This window comes from Dermacentor andersoni, chromosome 5, assembly GCF_023375885.2.
Source record: "Dermacentor andersoni chromosome 5, qqDerAnde1_hic_scaffold, whole genome shotgun sequence".
In the NCBI taxonomy this organism is placed as follows: Eukaryota; Metazoa; Arthropoda; class Arachnida; order Ixodida; family Ixodidae; genus Dermacentor; species Dermacentor andersoni.
Window position 1 is genome coordinate 5,407,734 of NC_092818.1, and position 21,945 is coordinate 5,429,678.

At 42.7% G+C, this 21,945-nt stretch overlaps 1 long non-coding RNA gene across 4 annotated transcripts; it reads left to right on the forward strand.

Moving 5' to 3' along the window:
• The first annotated feature begins 1,192 nt into the window (after positions 1-1,192).
• Positions 1,193-17,285, forward strand: LOC129384579 (uncharacterized). Of its 4 annotated transcripts, XR_008612280.1 has the most exons (5): positions 1,397-7,849; positions 8,599-8,689; positions 11,351-11,537; positions 13,360-13,521; positions 17,175-17,285. It is a non-coding gene; the product is annotated as an uncharacterized lncRNA (long non-coding RNA). The 4 variants fall into 4 exon arrangements; XR_011894693.1 differs by lacking the exons at positions 1,397-7,849; positions 8,599-8,689 and adding an exon at positions 1,193-1,342; XR_008612279.1 differs by having other exon boundaries at positions 1,397-8,689.
• The last annotated feature ends 4,660 nt before the right edge of the window (positions 17,286-21,945 follow it).

Genomic DNA, 21,945 nt, shown 5'->3' on the forward strand with positions numbered 1-21,945 from the left:
ATTATAGGGTTTTACGTGCCAAAACCCCTTTCTGATTATGAGGCACGCCGTAGTGGAGGACTCCGGAGATTTTGACCACCTTGTGTTCTTTAACGTGCACCTAAATCCAAGTACACGGGTGTTTTCGCATTCTGCCTCCGTCGAAATGAGGCCGCCGTGGCCGGGATTTGATCCCTTATCATTATTAAGTACGAAGCGGACACAGCGCTAACTTCCACCCATTGTTTTTTAGTCTAGGAAGCGGTACACATATATCTAGGGAACAGATAGCAGCGCACGCATGCGCATATGTACTGGTTTTGGTACAAATAAGACAGCAACGGGACGTGGGTAATGGAAAGTTAGGATGGTATTGAAGACGAAGAAGGCGACCATGCATAGCCCAAAAAATGTTTGTGACTACAAGATTAAAATGCTATCTCAATGAAGCCACCCTCTGTGTCACGTTTAAAAAATTCAATTCTGTTCTCCAAGATCGATAGAAGGCACGCTAACACAAGCGTTCCCCAAACTAGATTTTCGCCGCTTCAATACTCTCACGTGTTCTTTGCATTGGGCTTCTCCCGATCGCAGTGCACTGTTTATAAATGGGACTGCACCCAAGCTTTCGGCAGTGCAAAGCCAGATACTCCACTCCTCCAGTTCGCACATTATTTGTGTGTTCACGCATCCTATCATTTACGCACGTTCCCGTTTGGCCGATGTATTTTTTGCCACACGACACGACAAGTTGGAGCAGTGCTCCAACGGTGCATGCACTAAGCTGGATGATTGCATCTAGCAATAGATTCATTATTTGCCTAGGTGGCTGCTTGCTGCCTAGTCTTCTCTCGTTCTCGATTCCGTTTCCCTTCTCTTGGTGTCTATTCTTTAACCCTAATGGTGCAATGGTTATCTAACCTGCGCATTACATGACCTACCCAGCTCCATTTTTTTCACTTGATGTCAATTATAATATCGTCTATACTCGTTTGCTCTCTGATTGAGACCGCTCTCTTTCTTTCTCTTAATGATAGGCCTAGCACTGAGCCATCGGATCGACGTCAATGAACCAGGCTGTAAACGCCTGCGACAAGCTGTCATCGTTTGGTGCCGCTGCCGCACTCCAGGTCGAGAACACCGCATGCGCATACGTTAGCGACAAGTACGGCACCTATATAAGCCACTGTCTTATTTTTTCGGCAGCAATTCATCAACAGTGCGTGCACTAATGTGGATAATTGAATCTTGCAGTGGACTCATCATTTGCTAAGGTGGTTGCTTGCTGCCTGGTGACTGAGCCATCGGACGACGTCCTTGATGCACGCTATCAACGCCTGCGGCAACAAGCTGACACCCCTTGGTTATTATCATTATCAGCATCGTCGTCGTCGTCGTCATAATCACCACGATAATCATCATCATCGTCAGCCTGTTTTATGTCCGCTGCAGAACGAAGGCCTTTCCCTGCGACCTCCATTCGCCCTGTCTTGCGCTAACCGATTCCTACTAGCGCTCGCGAATGCCCTAATTTCATCGCTCCACCTAGTCTTCTCTCGTCCTCGATTCCGTTTCCCTTCTCTTGGTGTCTATTTTTTAACCCTAATGGTCCAATGGTTATCTAACCTGCACATTACATGACCTTCCCAGCTCCATTATTTTCTCTTGATGTCAATTAGAATATCGTCTATACTCGTTTGCTCTCTGATCCAGACCACTCTGTTTCTGTCTCTTAATGATAGGCTTTGCGATCTTGGTCCCATCGCTCTTTGTCGTCCTTAACTTGTTCTCAAGCTTTTTTCTCAGTCTCCAAGTCTCTGTCCAATATGTCATCACTAGTAAAATGCACTGCTTGCATACCTTCCTTCTCAATGATACTGGTAAGCTTCCAGTCAGGAGCTAGCAATGTCTGCGGTATGCGATCAAACCCATTTTTATTCTTTTGTGAATTTCCTTTTCATGATCAGGGTTCTCTGTGATTAATAATCCTAGGTAACCGTACTCCTTCACAGACTCTAGAGGCCGACTGGCAATCCTGAACTCTTGTTCCTTTGCCCGGCTATTTATCATTATTTTGTCTTCTGCTTATTAATCTTCAACCCTACTCATGCACTTTCTCTGTTAACGTCGTCAATTATTTTTTAACTCGTCTGCATTGTTGCAGAATAGAACAATGTCGTCGGCAAACCGAAGGTTGCTGAGATATTAGCCGTCGATCTTCACTCCTAATCCTTCCCTGTTTAATAGCTTGAATAGTTCTTGTAAGCACGCAGTGAATAGCTTTGGAGAGATTGTGTCTCCTGGTCCTACCACTTTTTATAGGTATCGTCCTACTTTTCTTGTGTAGAATTAAGGTGGCTGTGGAATCTCTGTAGATATTTTCCAGGGTATTTACGTAAGCGGTCTGTCCTCCTTGATTACGTAATGCCTCTATGACTGCTCATATCTCTACTGAATCAAATGCTTTTTCGTAATCTATGAAAGCCATATAGAGAGGTTTATCGTAATCTCCGGATTTCTCGATAACATGATAAATGACATGGATGGGATCCATTGTAGAGTATATCTTCCTGAAGGCAGCCTATTCCCTTGGTTGAGTAAAGTTCAGCGTTGCTCTTATTTTATTGGAGAATATTTTGGCAAATAATTTATATAATACTGGGAGTAAGCTAATGGGCCTATAATATTCCAGCACTTTAACGTCTCCCTTTTAGGGATTTGTATAATGCTTGCATTCTTCCAGTTTTCTGGGGCCCTTGAAGTCGATAGACACTTAGTATAAAGAGCCGGCAGTTTTCCAAGCATTATGTCTGCTCCATCTTAGATTAAATCGACTGTTATTGCATCTTCTTCTGCCGGTCTTCCTCTTTTGATGTCTTGCAAGGCCCTTCTGACCTCATCGCTTGTTATAGGAACAGGTTCTGTATCGTGTTCATGACTGTTTCTAATTGAGTTATCATAACTCCTTTGGGTATTGTACTGGTCAGTATTGAATACTTCAGCTGCTTTTCCTAAATCTTCGAGATTTCTGATAATATTACCCTACTTATCTTTCAGTGCATACATCTTGCTTTGTGCCAGGCCAAGTCTCTTTCTCACTGATTTCAGGCTGCGTCCATTTTTACTGCTTCATTCTTTCTCACGTTATAGTTTTTAATATTCCTTATTTTCGCTTTTTCGATCAGTTTTGACAGTTCCGCGAATTCTATCCTCTCTCTTGAGTTCGACACTTTCATTTTCGTCGTTCCTGTATTCGGTCCTTTGTTACAAGGGAGAGCTTGCCCACTGGTTGTCTTGGTGCCTTGTCTCCCATTTCAAGTGCTGCCTCTGAAGCCAACCAAGTTACGGTTTAATTCATTAGCTCTATGGCATCATCATCTCTCCGTTCTAAGGCTGCATATTTGTTTGCAAGTACCAGCCTGAATTTGTCTGCTTTTACCCTTACTCCCTCTAGGTTGACCTGTTTCTTTTTGACCAATTTTGCTCTTTCTCTCTTCAATTTGAGGTGAATCCTATCCCTCACTAACCTATGATCACTGCACTTTACCCTCCCTATCATTTCTACATCCTGCGCTATGCTGGGATCAGCAGAAATGTGAAGTCAATCTCATTATCTCATTGCTTGTTTCACCATTAGGACTTTTCCAGGTCCACTTTTTGCTGCTACGCTTATGAAAATAGTGCTCGTTGTTCGGCGCTTATTCCTTTCTGCGAATGCTACCAGCATCTCTTCTCTAGCGTTCCTAGAATCGACGCCGTAGTTGCCAATTGCTTGTTCACCAGTCGGCCTTTTCCCCACTATTGCATTGAAGTAATATATATAATAAACGGTGCAGCGGTGGCGTAGAGGTAGAACACCCGCCTCGCGTGCAAGAGGTCCGTGGTTTGAATCCCGGTGTCGGCAATTTTCCATCGGATTAAAAAAAATCCGCGTGTTGATAAAATTGCCAAACAGGCCTGGAGTGTGGCCTGATCCCGGTGACCAGAACCGGTAACGCACTCCCTCACCAGAGCAGGATTGGCCACCCTGGTGCAGTACTTGGCCACAACCTCCCGTATGAACACAACAATCAAACCCCGGCCCACAGTTCCCAGCAGCTGCGTAGCAACTGACCACTGCGGCGGTCAGACCTGCGACGCAGCAGACACGCCGGACACGCCGCCATTGGAATATGAACCTGGCAACGTTTAACGCTAGAACGTTATCTAGCGAGTCGACTCTAGCAGTGCTATTGGAGGAATTAGAGGGCAGTAAATGGGATATAATAGGGCTCAGTGAAGTTAGGAGGCCAAAAGAAGCATATACAGTGCTAAAAAGCGGGCACGTCCTGTGCTACCGGGGCTTAGCGGGGAGACAAGAACTAGGAGTCGGATTCCTGATTAATGAGAATATAGCTGGTAACATACAGGAATTCTATAGCATTAACGAGAGGGTGGCAGGTCTTGTTGTGAAACTTAATAAGAGGTACAAAATGAAGGTTGTACAGGTCTACGCCCCTACATCCAGTCATGATGACCACGAAGTCGAAAGCTTCTATGAATACGTGGAATCGGCGATGGGTAGAGTGAAAACAAAATACACTATACTAATGGGCGACTTTAATGCCAAGGCAGGCAAGAAGCAGGCTGGAGACATGACAGTGGGGAATATGGCATAGGCACTAGGAATAGCAGGGGAGAGTTATAAGTAGAGTTTTCGGTACAGCATAATATGCGGATAATGAATACCTTCTTCCGCAAGCGGGATATCCGGAAGTGGACGCGAAGGAGCGCGAACGGCGAGACTAGAAATGAAATAGACCTTATACTCTGCGCTAACCCTGGCATCATACACGATGTGGACGTGCTCGGCAAGGCGCGCTGCAGTGACCACAGGATGGTAAGAACTCGAATTAGCCTAGACCTGAGGAGGGAACGGAAGAAACTGGCACATCAGAAGCCGATCAATGAGTTAGCGGTAAGAGGGAAAATAGAGGAATTCCAGATCAAGCTACAGAGCAGGTATTCAGCTTTAACCCAGGAAGAGGACGTTAGTGTTGAAGCAAAGAACGACAATCTTGTGGGTATCATTAAGGAGTGTGCTATGGAAGTCGGATACAGGATACAGGATGCAGGATACCAGTAAACTATCGCAGGAGACGAAAGATCTGATCAAGCAACGCCAATGTATGAAAGCCTCTAACCCTACAGCTAGAATTGAACTGGCAGAACTTTCGAAGTTAATCAACAAGCGTAAGGCAGCTAACATAGGGAAATATAATATGGATAGAATTGAACATGCTCTCAGGAACGGAGGAAGCCTAAAAGCAGTGAAGAAAAAACTAGGAATTGGCAAGAATCAGATGTATGCGTTAAGAGACAAAGCCGGCAATATCATTACTAATATGGATGAGATAGTTCAAGTGGCTGAGGAGTTCTATATAGATTTATACAGTACCAGTGGCACCCACGAAGATAATGGAGAGAAAATAGTCTGGAGGAATTCGAAATCCCACAGGTAACGCCGGATTAAGTAATTAAAGCCTTGGGAGAAATGCAAAGGGGGAAGGCAGCTGGGGAGGATCAGGTAACAGCAGATTTGTTGAAGGATGGCGGGCAGATTGTTCTAGAGAAACTGGCCACCCTGTATACGCAATGCCTCATGACTTCGAGTGTACCGGAATCTTGGAAAAACGCTAACATAATCCTAATCCATAAGAAAGGGGACGCCAAAGAGTTGAAAAATTATAGACCGATCAGCTTACTTTCCGTTGCCTACAAAGTATTTACTAAGGTAACCGCAAATAGAATCAGGAACACCTTAGACTTATGTCAACCGAAGGACCAGGCAGGATTCCGCAAAGGCTATTCAACAATAGACCATATTCACACTATCAATCAGGTAATAGAGAAGTGTTCAGAATATAACCAACCCTTACATATAGCTTTCATTGATTACGAGAAAGCGTTTGATTCTGTCGAAACCTCAGCAGTCATGGAGGCATTACGGAATCAGGGTGTAGACGAGCCGTATGTAAAAATACTGAAACATACATATAGCGACTCCACAGCCACCGTACACTAAAAAATTTCCGTCATTATACCGAGGATTTCCGTCATTATACGGAGAACTGCAGGTAAAAATACGTAAACTATGCCATATTCCAAAAATATGGCAAAATCTGCCGTTAATGTACGGAAAGTGCTCTCCGTTTTAAGCTTTGCGGACATTTTCACTGTAATCATATAACGGCTATACACTGTTTTGGACGAAACAGACAGAATTCCGTATTTTTGTTATACGAACATCCGTATTATTGTGAGAAAATTTAAGCTGTCTGAATGAGCGCTCGTACTCACAAAGTTTCAGCTAACAATATTTTATTGTACACGCAAACTGTACGCATTATGCAGATGCGTACAAAATGTGAGAGCTAGCCTTCTACCAAAAGCTGCAATAACAGATTGTATAAATATATATACGCATCTTCTATTGCGGTCGCAGTTTGCCGCGCATATGGGCCTTGTAACGCTGATCATATGCGCAAATATATGCGCGTTCTCGCAATGTTCTCAAATTAAGCGCTTTGTAGTTAATAACACAGCATATATGTTTAAGTGAATGAAGAGCCGTGGACATACGTGCATACGTAAGGAAGCTTGCAGCATTCAGGTGCTGGTGAAAAAAAATAATAGAAGAAGAAAAATAAGAAGAAAAAAATAATACGGAAAGAAAGAATGTTCAGTGCCGAGATGTAACGATTCAAGCTTTATTTCTTTTTGACCTAGAATGCAACACCATTAGTTCCATGTGCTTTATATATGGGTAATGTTATGACACAACTCATAATTTACCCGCTCATTACATGCACCAACCAGCCCAAATTATCACTATACTAGAGCTTATGGACGAATCGCAGTGCATTGCTTTGCACTTCGCCCGCCGTGGTTGCTCAGTGGCTATGGCGTTAGGCTGTTGAGCACGAGGTCGCGGGATCGAATCCCGGCCATGGCGGCCGCATTTCGATGGTGGCGAAATGCGAAAACACCCGTATACTTAGATTTAGGTGCACGTTAAAGATCCCCAGGTGGTCGAAATTTCCGGAGTCCTCCAATGCGGCGTGCCTCATAATCATAAAGTGGTTTTGGCACGTTAAACCCCATAATTTAATTTTTTTTCACTTCATTGCAGCACAGGGGTTTGCTATCCCCAGTAGCGAACGCTTTGGTTGACCTCCCTGGCTTTCTGCTTCTTGCATTCTCTCTCAATTTGTATAAAACGGACTAACTTGTGGGAGAGAAAGCGTTCTCCTCTTTTAGAATTCAATTAATTGTCAAGCAATTATATTGCAGTTCCACTAACTAGAGCACAAATGCGAAAACGAAACCGATTCTGTTCTATTCTCCGCGCTCATAGAGTGCGGCACCAGGGGGCAGCGCGTGCTGCGCGTCCGCTAGCAGTGGCAGACTCCGTCTGCACATGTGTAGTCAGCCGAAATTTTTCGTTTCGTGTTGTAAAAGTTGTTAACTTGCCGTAAATATCTTGATTTGTACTCGAGAGTGGAGCAAGACCCCAAGGAAGAGAGATTGACGCATCGCGAGCGAAGAACAGAAACGATGGATGGTTACGCTGCTTGGGTCTCGGCACGTTGGAATTGGCAAAGTTCCGAATTTGTCGCTGTGTTGTGTACGCTTGTGTGCTCGTCCTTTGCCGTCATCGCGCGGAGATATTTGCGCTGGATGTCTTTCACTTCGTGTACAAAACTCTGCACGCTGCGGCATCGAAAAAGTTGTCCTGTGTTTGGGTGCACGTATGCGCTTGGACAAGGATAGCCTGCTTGCTCTCAACGGGTGTTCAACAGTCTACGCGCGCTCTTAACTTGCTCATGAGGTAAGCCCATTTTAATCTTATTTAGTTTGCGTAACGTAGGTGTTAAAATGATGTGTGGTAAGCCGGTGTCGCGAACAGAAATATTGTTTCAAAAGACCGCTATGCAACGTCTTAGGGCAAAAATGACGCATGAATGGGGACAGGGATCACCCTATCTTTTCAGATCGATTCCAGTCGTAGCGCGATCGGCTCGATCGCAATTCCGTGAGGTACTCGCAACCTTTTGCTCACTCGCGTTAAAAGCGTAGAATAAAACTGCGTTTTGTTGGGCACTTGTATTGACGCTTGTATTCGCTTGAGAGCATACTGTATCCGATACAAGAACTTCTGTTAAAATACGGAAATAAACGTTCGAGGTAATAGCAGTCGCTCACTACCTGTGATCGTTACTTTCTTGCTTGGGTGCACGTTTTAATTGTGACCAGAAAAAAAAGTTCTTTGCTCTGGCTGGTCTGCTGTGTTTCCTTGGTGCAGCTTTTTGCGGTGTAGCAAGACGTTTTGCTTCGAATGATGTCTGGGCAGTCAAGGCATTCGTGTCAGTAAGCAAGCACTAAACGGGGTATCAGTGCGAAAAAAATTGGACATAGAAGAGAAGGGAATGGTATCATCATAGACTCTGTTATTTTACGAATAATTCACTTGTATTACTAAAGCGGAGAGTGGATATGCATGAAAGTCAGATTGTATTGATACTCAGGAAAAACAAGGTAACTTATTATTACTAATCAATCCTTTTCTTTTACTGAAAGGCAAGTTGTTGTTGTGCTGGAGCTGAGAAGAGGTCTGCTGCCCGCAATGGGTTCATCTCTCTCAAGTTATCGCAGTATTGTAGCTTTCAAAGTGAGTTTTTTTTTTCTCTTAGCTATTTGCCACCTGAATCATGACCATCTACTTAGCTGTGTAGGTTATCACTGTTAGTGACATTGAAGTGCTGGTGGACAAGCACTCCTTTATGACTGCAACGCATATGACAGAGTGCAGCTGCGGCAGTATGCGAAGGTGTTAATCTATAAGCTAAATTAGGTTCTTTGAGGTAATATGTTAATATATTGATGACATTGTATTGTGGTCTAGCAGGCAAAAATGCTAAACAAGGAGAAGTAATTTTAATTTTCACTTGGTAAGATGTGCAAGCAATTCAGGATGTTATACATGAAATGGGGCATTTGTAGATGTCTTCTACAATGCTACAGTCCTGAATAGCTTCAGGGTTGAGTGATACCACTATAATTTCTCTGTAAAGCATGCAGCACAGTTTAACATTGGGGGAGGCTGGCATCAACAGGCGTCTACTTACTGTGAAATTCAAGTGAGGTGTTACTGTTAGGGTGACTATATATAATTTATGGTTTAATTCTAATCTTGTATGAGGCAGACATAGTTTAACCACTTGCTTAAACAATAGAGATGTAATATCTATGTATACAAGTATTACCCATTCATTTATGCCATTTGGACAATGGCAGAAATGCATGGGTAATACTTGTGTTACCCACTGGGCAGCAATACTGGAATCGCAACTTCGTGTGGAGCTGTCTTCAAACACACACAAGGAATACATAATTGCTTTTGAGCGCAAAACAACGGACACAAGAAAGACGACAGAACAAGGCGCTACTCTCAACTGACATCACTTTATTGCGTCCCTCCTTTGTGGACAGCAGAATCTAGAAGAACATGCGCTGTGAACACCATGTGCAGGAACCACCAACATCTGATCACAAGAGCACACTCATGCGACAGAATAACAAAAAAACCACATTCAGCACTGTACAAAGTTAAAGAAAGCACACTAATGCACTGTGAATGACTATGAAGAAAGCTTCCGATAACTCTCTGGCGGTGGTATCACGGCTCTTTTTCAAAATCGTGGTATCACGAAACATTGCGAACATAAGCGATTCATACCAACAGGCACAGGTTCCCATCAGGCGCAACATTGTAAAATATGGCAGTGCATAGCCATGTTTCGTGATACTACGATTTTGAAAAAAGTGCTGTGATACCACCGCCCGAGAGTCATCAGAAGCTTTCTTCATACAGTCATTGGGGTCACAATGCATTAGTGTGCCTTCTTTAACCTTGTGCAGTGCTCAATATGGTGTTTTGGATCCCGTCGCGTGAGTGTGCTCTTGTGATCGGTTACTGGTGGTTCCTGCACATGGTGCTCACTGCGCATGTTCTTCTAGATTCTACTATCTATAAAGGAGTGACGCAATAAAGTGATGTCAGTTGAGCGTAGCGCCTTGTGCTGGTCGTCTTTTGTCCATTGTTTTGCGCTTAACAAAGTATTTACGGATTCACACCAACTAGCCCGCCAACACATCATGTTGCGGGCACTTCTGAAGTACTGCCTGTCCAATAACCTTGGTGGCATGGAAGTGCCGTCCACTTCTGTGCGTTGCTTTCTTTTTCATTGTGGCATCACATCACATTATAATCATAATGTGTATGTACTTTTTCCAAGAGACCCATATTCCTATCCTTGTGTTATATTTGCTGTCGCATTATTTATGTGCAAATGAACAGTGCTCCAAGCTCCATTTTATAGCAAAGTAACCTACTGGTACCTAAACAGTTCTGTACATCAGAAAACCAAAGCCTAACGGCCGAACAGTACCAAGCAGCAGCCTTAGTGCAGTGTCAAGTAGTGAGATTTTATTGGTTATGCAGAGGTGCACAGCATACCTCTTTATTACTTGCTGAACAATTAAGCTGTGTGAAAACTGAGTTTTTATGTAGCTTCAACCACATGCTATTGGCCATGGCTCCTGCCCTCAGCAAATGTGGAAGATTATCACGGCATTTCACTTTCTAACTCTTTTTCCTTATTACAGTGGGATTACTGCACGCGTAAGTAGGAAACGGATCACATAGGCAATCAAAAGCCAACAATGTGTAAACTTGGAACATTGATTGTACAGTTTGATGACCCAGAATAAGTAGAAATACACCATAAATGATTGACAATTAACTTTTACTTGACACAGGGCTAGAGCATACAGTAAGCATACTGTATGCTCATACGGTGTCACATCAATTTGAATAAAAAAAAATTAAATTATGGGGTTTAACGTGCCAAAACCACTCCTGATTATGAGGCACGCCGTAGTGGCGGACTCCGGAAATTTCGACCACCTGTGGTTCTTTAACGTGCACCTAAATCTAAGTACACGGGTGTTTTCACATTTCGCCCCCATCGAAATGCGGCCGCCGTGGCCGGGATTCGATCCCGCGACCTCGTGCTCAGCAGCCCAACACCATAGCCACTGAGCAACCGCGGCGGGTAATTTAAATTTTAGTGTAGCTTTACAGTGTACGCTTCTATTGCTGCATTCCGTCAGAGGGATGGTAATGTTTCGCGTGTCTAGCACCTAGACTGTCTATATACAATAGTAAAAATGTCCGAACTGTATTTTTTAACGATTTCGTAGAATGTGTAGAACAATAAAGCCATACAATCAATGCAAAGTGATGTGACTTTCTCTGCACATGTTGCAGGTTCAAAAAATGTATGGTGGAAGCTGTTGCCAAGGTTCCGACCAGAAAAGAAAGCCAGTATAAAAGGGTCCACACCACTGATCTCTACTACAGGGGATGGACAGCACATCGAGCACCCTCGACTGAAGCCAACCTTGTCCAGGAAGTTGGTGCTTCACAACTTTGCGGCAGCACTTCGTTTGCACGGGTGTGTGGCATTTCTTCCCCTAACATGCCTGCCTGATGTGCCATAAACTACCCAAGCAGTGTTTCGAGGTGTCCAGAATTTTTCCATTGCAGTGTCTACAGTGTCGCTCACATAAGTGGCGTGCAATGGAAACACTGGTAAATGAGAAAAAAACTTGATGTAAGAGAACACTATCGTATACGGGTTCAGATTGTCATAGAAGCGCTTACCAGACATGTAGAGACCTCTTAAAATGTGAAAAACCACAAAGAAAGGTTTTTCGGCAGCAATATTATCTGATCGCACGCACTAGTTAGTCCACCATATGCTCTGCTTCCAGGACAAGCGCCTGCATGACACCGCCTTTCCACTGGCTTCACCTGCATCCGGTGCGGTGTGCTGAATCCAGCAAAACATATTAGAAATCAGTGCTGCACAGTGTTCTCTGTCCCCTTTCTCGATGCCTACTGAACACATGGTAAACTGTTTCCAAAGCAGAAAAACAGGGAAAGGGCTCTGAACACATTGCATTTTAAAGTGGCTGGTACTGGGTAACGCAAGTACTGTGGCATAGTAGATTTGCACCAGGCAACCTGGGAGCCCAAAAAGGTTGCTGTTTACCTGCAAATGGCCAACGTATTGTGAGCATGTTGAAGTTCTTTTTTTATTGTCATCGGTTATTTAGCTAGTGGAGACAGCTTTCACAACTGGAGAAGAAGCCTTGGAAGCATGAAACACTTCACAAAACCAGCTTCAATATATCGTGTCTGCATCACAATTTCATGGATGCATGAGTGAACCCTCTGGTTAACATGTAAGAGTGTTCATGATGTTTGCCATGCATTATCCATCTTATTTACAGGTCAACCCTATCTTGAGATTTAAGCTGATGTTGCGTTTAGAGAAATTATGGCCGAGAGCCAGCTTGTGAGAATACAGATTGAGCTCGACAGATTAAACCCCAGAACAAGTCGTTGAGGATTTCAGATCAAGAATCTTCAAAGGCCAGTTTATTTAGTGGTGTTAATATTCTGCTCAAAGCTGTTGATTGTTACCTTCATATGGTGCCCAAGCATTGCGGCAACAACTTCACTTGGGAGTACATAGCAAGGGTGTATTCGACGTGAGCTGCTGGCTTTTTTCTGTGTTTTCAAAAACTTGTTTCGTATTCAGTTTAAATTTTCAAATTTTGCATGGTTCATTATGTGTTGTGTCCTGTTTCCTTTTCCTGCAGCTTCTTAGTTAAACATCTGAATATTGAACACAACTTGACCTTTTGCTTGATTTTCTAGATTACACGCCCTCGATGCAAAACCATTTTACTTCAAAACTGCTTGTACCGTACTGAAAGAATAACTTGAAGCAGCTATAGCCGCCAATAACACGCAAGAGATGATTATGAAAATTGTAATATTGTTTTTTGATCTACAGGGTGTCTTAACTATCGTGCACCAAGATTTAGACATATGTAAATGCGATGTAACTAGACAAAATGAAGGTAATGTTTGCCATCGCTTGGAGATACTCTGATTATTTCTTGCATTCTGCTTCTGCCTAAATACATAATTCTTGATTAGTTAATAAATATCTCAAATAATTTAATGAAATGTGTCAATGAAAAGTTGTAGAGCAATATGAAAGCCTCCTGATACACTTTTTTGTTACTGTTACTCATTGTGTGCTACATGAAAGTGTTTTTCCAAGGAATAAGCCTGCAAATACACATAAAGTGTCTTGAGTGGCCAGTCATGTGTCAGTTTTGTGGTGCAAAGCCACGAATACAACTTAAATGGGTTCTTTTAAGAAAAAGACTGAGCTCAGAAAATTATCCTTCTTGATGCAGACTGTGGAGACAAAGTTTCTTAGACTTCGCCATGGCCCTCAAGGAAGATGCCGAGGCCACAGGCAGTTCCTCCAGTGACCGTGAAAAGGTCCCCTGGAGCACAAGTCTAATTTGGCACCCCTACCTTTCTCCTGCAGCTTTTCTGTCTACTTAGCTAACCAGGTGGGTCAATGATGGCAAAGGGAAAAAAGAATCAACAGCTTCAAACGTAGAACTTGCTCAAGCCCAATACATTTTTGGTGTGATGTTTTTCCCTTATCATTTATCAAAAAACGGGTAATAAGTATATGATATGGTCTTCATACGGACACCTCTTTCGCACAGTGAATTAGCAGTAATAAAAACAGCTTATGAAGGCTTGAATATCAGCTAGGATGATGTGGCATATATAGGATAATGATTATGGATGTTTCTGGTGAAGGTAGTGGTAGTAGAGGGAATAATCAGAGTTATATATAGACTAAAAGACATTTCGTTCCAATGCCAGAATTTTAAATTATCCCGAATAATTCTTGCGTTTGATAGTCTATGCACATTGAGTGACAGTGCTTCTTGATACTTGCTTCTTGCTGACATCATTCTTATGCTGCATAATTCACCTGTTCAAATTCCCTATTTCTCTCGTTCAAGCAACTTTACATTCATCATAAGAAACCTCGTAGATGAGTTCCAGAAACTTGCTGATGAGATTAGGGGGCGGCGTGCACCCCAGGCTTAGATATGAATTCAAGAGCCTCATATCTTACAAATGTTAGAAATACTCCTGCTATGCAAGTTCTTGGTGTCATACAAGGTTATTTGCGAATACGAATTTGCCTAAATTTAGAAAACAGTCTATCTAAAACATGTCAAGCGATATCGCTGACAATACGCACACATTCCAACTGAACTAAATACAAATAAATATAGCACCAAATGCAGAATCATTGGCATGATGCCATTCTTTCAGTGGAATAAAGTCTGTCCTGCGTTGTAAATCTGGAATCCTTTATAATCCAGACTACTAAATACCTCATGAGTGTTGTGACGTAAAATATGTATGTATTTAATCCTCGTTTTTTTACTTTAAGATCCGATAATGCTTAAACAGCAGTGAAAGAACTGAGATCACAGTACTTAATACTTTATAATGCTCCACAAATCCGTTTCTCTGCCGATCGCAGCATTTGACACTAACAATTTTTGACAGAAAATGTGAGGCAGAAGGCACATAACACTTAGGGTATTGCTATTCACTTTTATTGTTTGGGAACGAAAGCCATAATGTACATGTTATGGCCCTACGTGTCATTACCTTTGGGCAACAAGAAGGTAGAGGGTTTGCGTTTTGCAAAACTGCATGGAGGTTTTTAGTGTGTCCAGTTAAAATTAGAAACCTTCACAGCTGATACTAACTGCATTCTCCACAGCTTCAGGTTATACAGGTGCACTACTTTACACAGAACACACTCTTTTACCTCGTCACTGCCCACGCTCTTAGGCAAAGTTACACCCTTTGGAGTGCCCCTTCTGCCACACAACGATAATCGTCATCTGCCTTAATGCGTTTTTTTTTCTTTAACGCTGCGAGCCCTGTACTTTCCAGTAACGAACGGCATGCGCGTTATCAGCATGATAGCATTCCCGACAGGAAAGTAGTGGGCGTGGCGTTTTCAAGAAAGGAAACGCATCAAGGCAGATAACGATTATTGTTGTGTGGCAGAAGGGGCACTCCAAAGGGTGTAACTGCCTAAGAGTGCAGGTGGTGATTCAGATTCTTCCACGGTGTTTCATTGTATGGGATGACACATCGCTCTTCACTTATTTGCAAAATATGGTATTCCAATTGTGTCATATGAGATAAATCCATTAGAGAGCTTTAACTTGCCCTAAATTTACTACAGCTGTGTACTGGTAAACTGGCAGCAGCTTGCAGTGCTTGTGGAAAAACAATTGTAACTGCCATATTATAAGTAACTGCTAGTGCACAGGCATCGGCAGCAGCAATGGTTAGGGTACACTTGTTTCTTCTATTCTGTGGTATGCATCCTCCACCAGGAAGTAGTTTTTTCGTCTTCCTCTTCTACCACAATGGAATGTGAAATGGGGTGTAATTTGTAGGGTATACTCTTGCATAAACTTCATGAGCCTTTATTCTTGTCTGTGCCACAGATCATTGTTGCTACGACTGTAAAAGCAGGCCTGTTTACAGCACTCGTAGGGAACAATCTGTGAATCTTTAACGAACAGTAAGGATAGTGAATAATCGAAAAATTTGTAGTAATTTTCAACAAATTTAGCACTCTTTGCTTTCCACTGTGGTGTTTTTCAAACTCTAATGATGGCACAAGGTTTGACTGCAGGATGTCATTTTGTGTGAAAGAGTGCACTTGTGCGCATAACAACTCATCGTCAACATTCTGCTGCACAGAATGTCATTAGCTTTCGTATGCATTGGTCACTATCGGCTGCTCCTTTGTTAGTTGGAATGTAGCATTTATGTAAAGCACATTTGATGTTCTAACAAAAAAGCATTGTGCCCTCTTATCCCCTCATTCTCCTACTTGATGCCTAGTGCTATAATAGCATGGTTGACACCGTGAAAGTCAGTGTGGTGTATAATTGTGGATGGTGGGGGGGGGGGGGGGTGTACATTAACTTAAGCAACTTTTCCACACGACTTGAACCAATATTGTGGAATGTTTTTTTTTTACAATCAGTGTTACCAAGTTTCACTTTGGTTGTGGCAACAAGTATAATGTAGTTCGCTAGCACTCCTGCCAACACATATAATGCGCAGGTATCTGTGTTGAAAAAAATATCAGCTAATGGTTTGCCAGGAGCTAAGGTCCATTTAGACCATTAAATTTGGAGCTTACACCGGTGGGAGTAACTGGTGAAAGAAAGCACACCCAGGAGAACTGACCATAATATTTTATTTCATTATAATAATGCTGAAGCTTTGAACTGCATATAAACTGACTTGTTCAAAAATTACCCATTTCCTTGTTCAAGTAAGACAAAGGTCCCACAGGAAGACAGAAACTTGAAGCCGTCAACAGGAGCATGAATATAAGCAGCGCTCGACGTTTTGCAATCTTGCACCTGGTTATCATATTGTCCATCCCATTTTTTTCCACAGGCTGTTCTTTACTGTTTTATGTTCATACCCAGATTAATTTTAATGTCCCTATTTTTTCATATTTGGTTAATATATCTTTTCTTCATCGGCTTTGAACAAAATATATATTGATAATGTGCCTTCGTTTACCATTTACAGTGATCTCAACCAGATGCATCTTGATACAAAATTTATTTTCCTTAATTCTTCGTTTTCCTTTTCCAAAAGTTCAAACTGTTTATCTTGATACCTATTTTGTCTTCTGGGAAGATTACGTTTACTGGATTAATGACTGCTTACATGTGTACATTGCTTTCTGTTTTGCTTACCCCTACTCTTAGCAAGTACTGACAGCAGTGCTCATACCCGCTCCATCACAATCACCACTGCTAAGCACACCCTTCCTTCCTTTATTTTAACACTTTGGCTTCTCTTGACCTATTATATGCACCAGTATCTTCTCCCCCAATGAGGCTAGGGGCCAGGGAGCTACGCACAATCCAAAACAACACAGCCAAGGAAAACATTTGCTACCCTAATGACAAGCACCTATGTCCAAATGTTGGCCACAGCAACATCCCTTTTTCCAGCAATGTTGGTCTACTTACACGTTTTTCTAACACAGAAGTACTGCTTTGTCGTGTTCCGTGATTATACTTTTTTGCCGCTTTCTTTAGGATGGATATTCACAAATACTATTTGTTTCTCCTAACAGCAGCAAGTTTATCCTTGCAAGCGTTTAGCGTCAAAAAAAAAAAAAAACTTTCACCAGGAAGAAGTGCAAGACGAGTGATTGAAGAAAATAAAGTTGCTTCTGTGATATAAGAACTTCAGGACTGAAATGTTGCACCTTTTTGTGCATATGCTATGCAGTGCATTCATATCACAAAGTGCAGATTGTTTTATCTCTGCAGCCATGTCATTTTGTTGGCAAGACAATTTTCTCAATGGTTACCTGCTGCTTTGGCTATGAGCTGCCTTCATGACATTTGCATTAAAGGCGATGTACTATCATGGACAAAAGTACCCTGGAAGTGCGAGCGTTGACCAAATTGCATTTCTGTTGAAGACCGCTGAAAACAGTGGGTCACGTATGCACATTCCGAACGCAAATGTTAGTACGGCTCATCCCAGCAAATAGTGCACCAATAAAATTTGGCCGACTCTAGCACGTCCTGGGCAATTTAGTCCCCGATGGCACATTCTTCGAACAATGGATATGCTCTGCAAGATTAAATACAGGAAGCACCTGTACTTTAACGGATATAGTACGGATTTAGCATACGGAGTCTTTCGTTTTCTGAATAAGGCAAGCACCTGTATTTTAACGGTTATAGTACAAATTCAGCATACAGTGTGTTCCGTTTTCTGAATACGAGAAGCACCGTACTTTAACGATTATAGTACATATTCAGAATACAGAGTCTTCCGTTGTCTAGATACAGAAGCACTCGTATCTTGTATTACGGTCTTTCTTTTATAATTGTCCGTTCTACGGAAATGACCGTTCTTAATTTACGGAAGAGTGTTCGGTCACAAATTGCCAGCAAATTTTCTGTAAAGTAAGGCAAATTTTTTTACAGTATAGACCTCCATAAAGAAAGCAACAAATCCCAATAAAGAAAGGCGTCAAACAGGGAGACACGATCTCTCCAATGCTATTCACAGCGTGTTTACAGGAGGTATTCAGAGACCTGGATCGGGAAGAATTGGGGATAAAAGTTAATGGAGAATACTTTAGTAACTTGCGATTCGCTGATGATATTGGCTTGCTTAGTAACTCAGGGGACCAATTGCAATGCATGATCACTGACCTGGAGAGGCAAAGCAGAAGAGTGGGTAAAAAATTATTCTGCAGAAAACTAATGTTGAACAGTCTCGGAAGAGAACAGCAATTTACGATATGTAGCGAGGCACTGTAAGTGGTAAGGGAATATATCTACTTAGGGCAGGTAGTGACGGCGGATCCGGATCATGAGACGGAAATAATCAGAGGAATAAGAATGAGCTGGAGTGCGTTTGGCAGGCATTCTCAGATCATGAACAGCAACTTGCCATTATCCCTCAAGAGAAAAGTGTATAATAGCTGTGTCTTACCAGCACTTACCTAAGGGGCAGAAACCTGGAGGCTTACGAAAAGGGTTCTACTCAAATTGAGCACGACGCAACGAGCTATGGCAAGAAGAATGATGGGTGTAACGTTAAGGGATAAGAAAAGAGCAGATTTGGTGAGGGAACAAATGCGATTTAATGACATCGTAGTTGAAATCAAGAAAAAGAAATGGGCATGGGCATTACATGTAATTTGGAGAGAAGATAACCGATGGTCATTAAGAGTTACGAACTGGATTCCAAGGGAAGGGAAGCGTAGCAGGGGCGGCAGAAAGTTAGGTGGGCGGATGAGATTAAGAAGTTAGCAGGGACGACATGGCCACAATTAGTACATGACCGGGGTTGTTGGAGAAGTATGGGAGAGCGTGGTTACGCCCTGCAGTGGGCGTAACCAGGCTGCTGATGATGATGATGCATTGAAGTCGCCCATTATTACCGTATACCGACTTTGCACTTTACTCATCGCTAATTCAACATCTTCATAAAACTGATCTACTTCCTCATATTCGTGACTGGATGTTCGAGCGTAGGCTTGTGCTTCTTTTAATCTAATCCGCTGATTAAGTTTGATTACGTCTACAGCTACTCTCTCATTAATGCTGTAGAATTCATAAATGTTGCCCGCTATGTCCTTATGGATGTGGAATCCTACCCCGTATTGCTTTTTATCTAGGGGACCTCTATAGCCAAGGACATGTCCGGTATTCAGCGAAGTATAAGCCTCAGCAGTTCTTCTAATCTCGCTAAGGCCGCTGATATCCCAAACAATGTCTGATAGTTCCCCAAAGAGCCCTGCTAAGCTGGCCTCACTCGAGAGGGTTCGGGTTTTAAACGGTGCTGCGGTCAGTTTCCATTGACGGCCTGTCCGGACCCAGATATTCTTAGCACCCTCTGCTGCGTTACAGGTCTGACCGCCGCCTTGGTCAGGTGCTCCGCAGCTGCTCGGGATTGAGCTCCATTGGGTAGTTGAGTGAGCCAAGTGTGAGGGGGTGGCCAAATACTGCACCAGGGAGGCCAATTCCTGTTTAGGTGAGGCAGTATGTTGTTGAACATTTGTGGGCCTTCCTAATTTGGTTGCATCTGGATTAGTATAGCCACACTCGCTCCTGGAATCTTTTGCCGCTCAAAGGCGTCACTCCATACCTGCAGATCTTGTGCACTGTACACGAGCTCTGAAATGCAATGAATCTTTGAATGCAACCAGCAATGCTGGCTGCGATATCGGGCTATAGGTATTAGCAACGTCTCCGCATTAGTGTGGATGTGCGGTTGGCGGCACTTTGCTGTGAGCAATTTGTACTGATCGTTCGGCAACGAAACAAGTTGACTGTAGTGTAGTCATGATAAATTACCCTCTAATTATACATTGTTTTGCACAAGCACTCAGAACATCCGTACTACACGTGAAAGGATCGGGAAACAGAGTTTCTGTTCTGATACACGCATGGCGCGTGTTTTTGATGTTTGGTTTGCATTAACCCTATTCGCTAGCGCTGCTGTTGCGCAAGTGAACCTTCTGCTATTCTTGTACTGGTTATAAAAATGATTGTATTCATGTGCAGTGAAGTTAAAGCAACAAGTTGTTGTGGCTAGTTCACCGCTTGTCGGCATGAATTAGCACCTGTTACTTCTTTTTTGATTCTCTGTCAAAGATAGTTTAGTTTAAGAAGTTAAGCCAATATGAGTGGCTGAATTACAGTGGAATGACAGGATCACCGTGTGGCTTCACACCAAACATTTTCTCGGGCAACAATAAAAACAGAATTTTAGCAGAATGATTTTTTGCACGATTACGTGCATGAGGATCGTGCGAATAATTTTAAATTCCTTAAAAAGCCAGAATTATAGTATCATTTTCTTTACTTGCGAAAATAATGGCCACTACCTTCTGTCACGCTAACACTACCACGCTAAAGAGCACCTATATTATCCGCCAGCAACTCAGCTTTACGACGTAATGTGATTAGCGGCTGAAATATTGCACATGATCCTCTTGTAAAACTCCATTTCTACTTTTCTTTTATAGCAGATAATAAAAGTACAAAAGCGCGATAATATTATCAGGAGGCAAAATTGTTTCCGCATTGTAGGATGTCCACATAATGGAAGGGCACCTCAGGATGGTCGCGTCACCGCTACGTGGCAGTCATGCAGTTATACACCTAAGATCAATTTTATCCTGCGACATCATGTCAACGCTAAATATTTTCTTTCGTACAGCTGAGTGATCTCGCACCACTTCGTTCATGTTTTGTGTTACAGTGCAGTCCACTTATAACGACATCAAGAAGAACGAAAAATCCGATCGTTATAACTGATGTTAGCTATATCTGGACTGCCGTAAAAAGAGAAAAAGGACGCTGCCGAATATACCTTCGTAACTCCGAAACCAAATTTGCCACTTACGATGAAAAATTTGCGCTGTAGAAAGTGCCGCATTTACTCTAATCTAACGCACATTTCCTTTCAGATAAAATGGGTTCAAAAATTGCGTGCGCGTTAGCATCGAGTACGACCCTAAATCTGCGTCATCACATTTCCATAGGCATTTCAATATAGCCGCTCGTACGCACCTCGAGCCTTCCTGTCGTAGCTTTCTCCGTGTACTGTAGTACGTGTGCTTAGCCTTTGCCTTAGGTTAGTGCACCGTCTGTCTTCCGCTGTTCTGCGCTTGCTCCATCAGCCTGGAAGTGCCGACTGTGAAGACATGCCGTGTTCATCACGATGCTGCAATTAAAGAGAAAGCGATCACGTGTGTTGATACGGACAGAAATCAGGCCGCATCATGGGCGCTCGGGGTTTCTGAAACTTGCGTGCGGGGCTGGCGCACACAGGAGAGGCGTTCTACGCCGGTGGCTACTACGTACGGCGCGGCAGCGCGGTCCCTATCTTGAAAGCGATCTACGACACAGACAAAAGTCTACACATCTAGGCGCACCGCGCTGTGCTCTTGTCGCTCAGTTCGCGTCGAAGCGAGAGGCCGCACAAAAGTTAATTCGCTTGCTCCTGTTAGTGCACTTTCTCACTCCAGCGTTTACAGAGGTTCCGCGGTCATTGAGTGAGATGTGTTCATGCATGTGTTCATGTTTTCTTGTGCGCATATGACATCCTTATGAAAATGACTGTTGAAATGTTATTGACATATTGTTGATGAATTGTTAACTCAATAGCCTTTCAACAATGCCTCAATAATTATTGAAACCAAAGAGCAGTAAGTCAACAATAAAGTTGTTGGGTACTTCACAACAAGAAAGTCGATTAAATTTTGTTGATATATTGTTAAATAGTATTGAGTATTATTGAGCCATTGTTGAGTAGTTTCCAACAATAAAGTCGTTGACTAAATTCTGTTCATATATTGTTGAATAGTATTG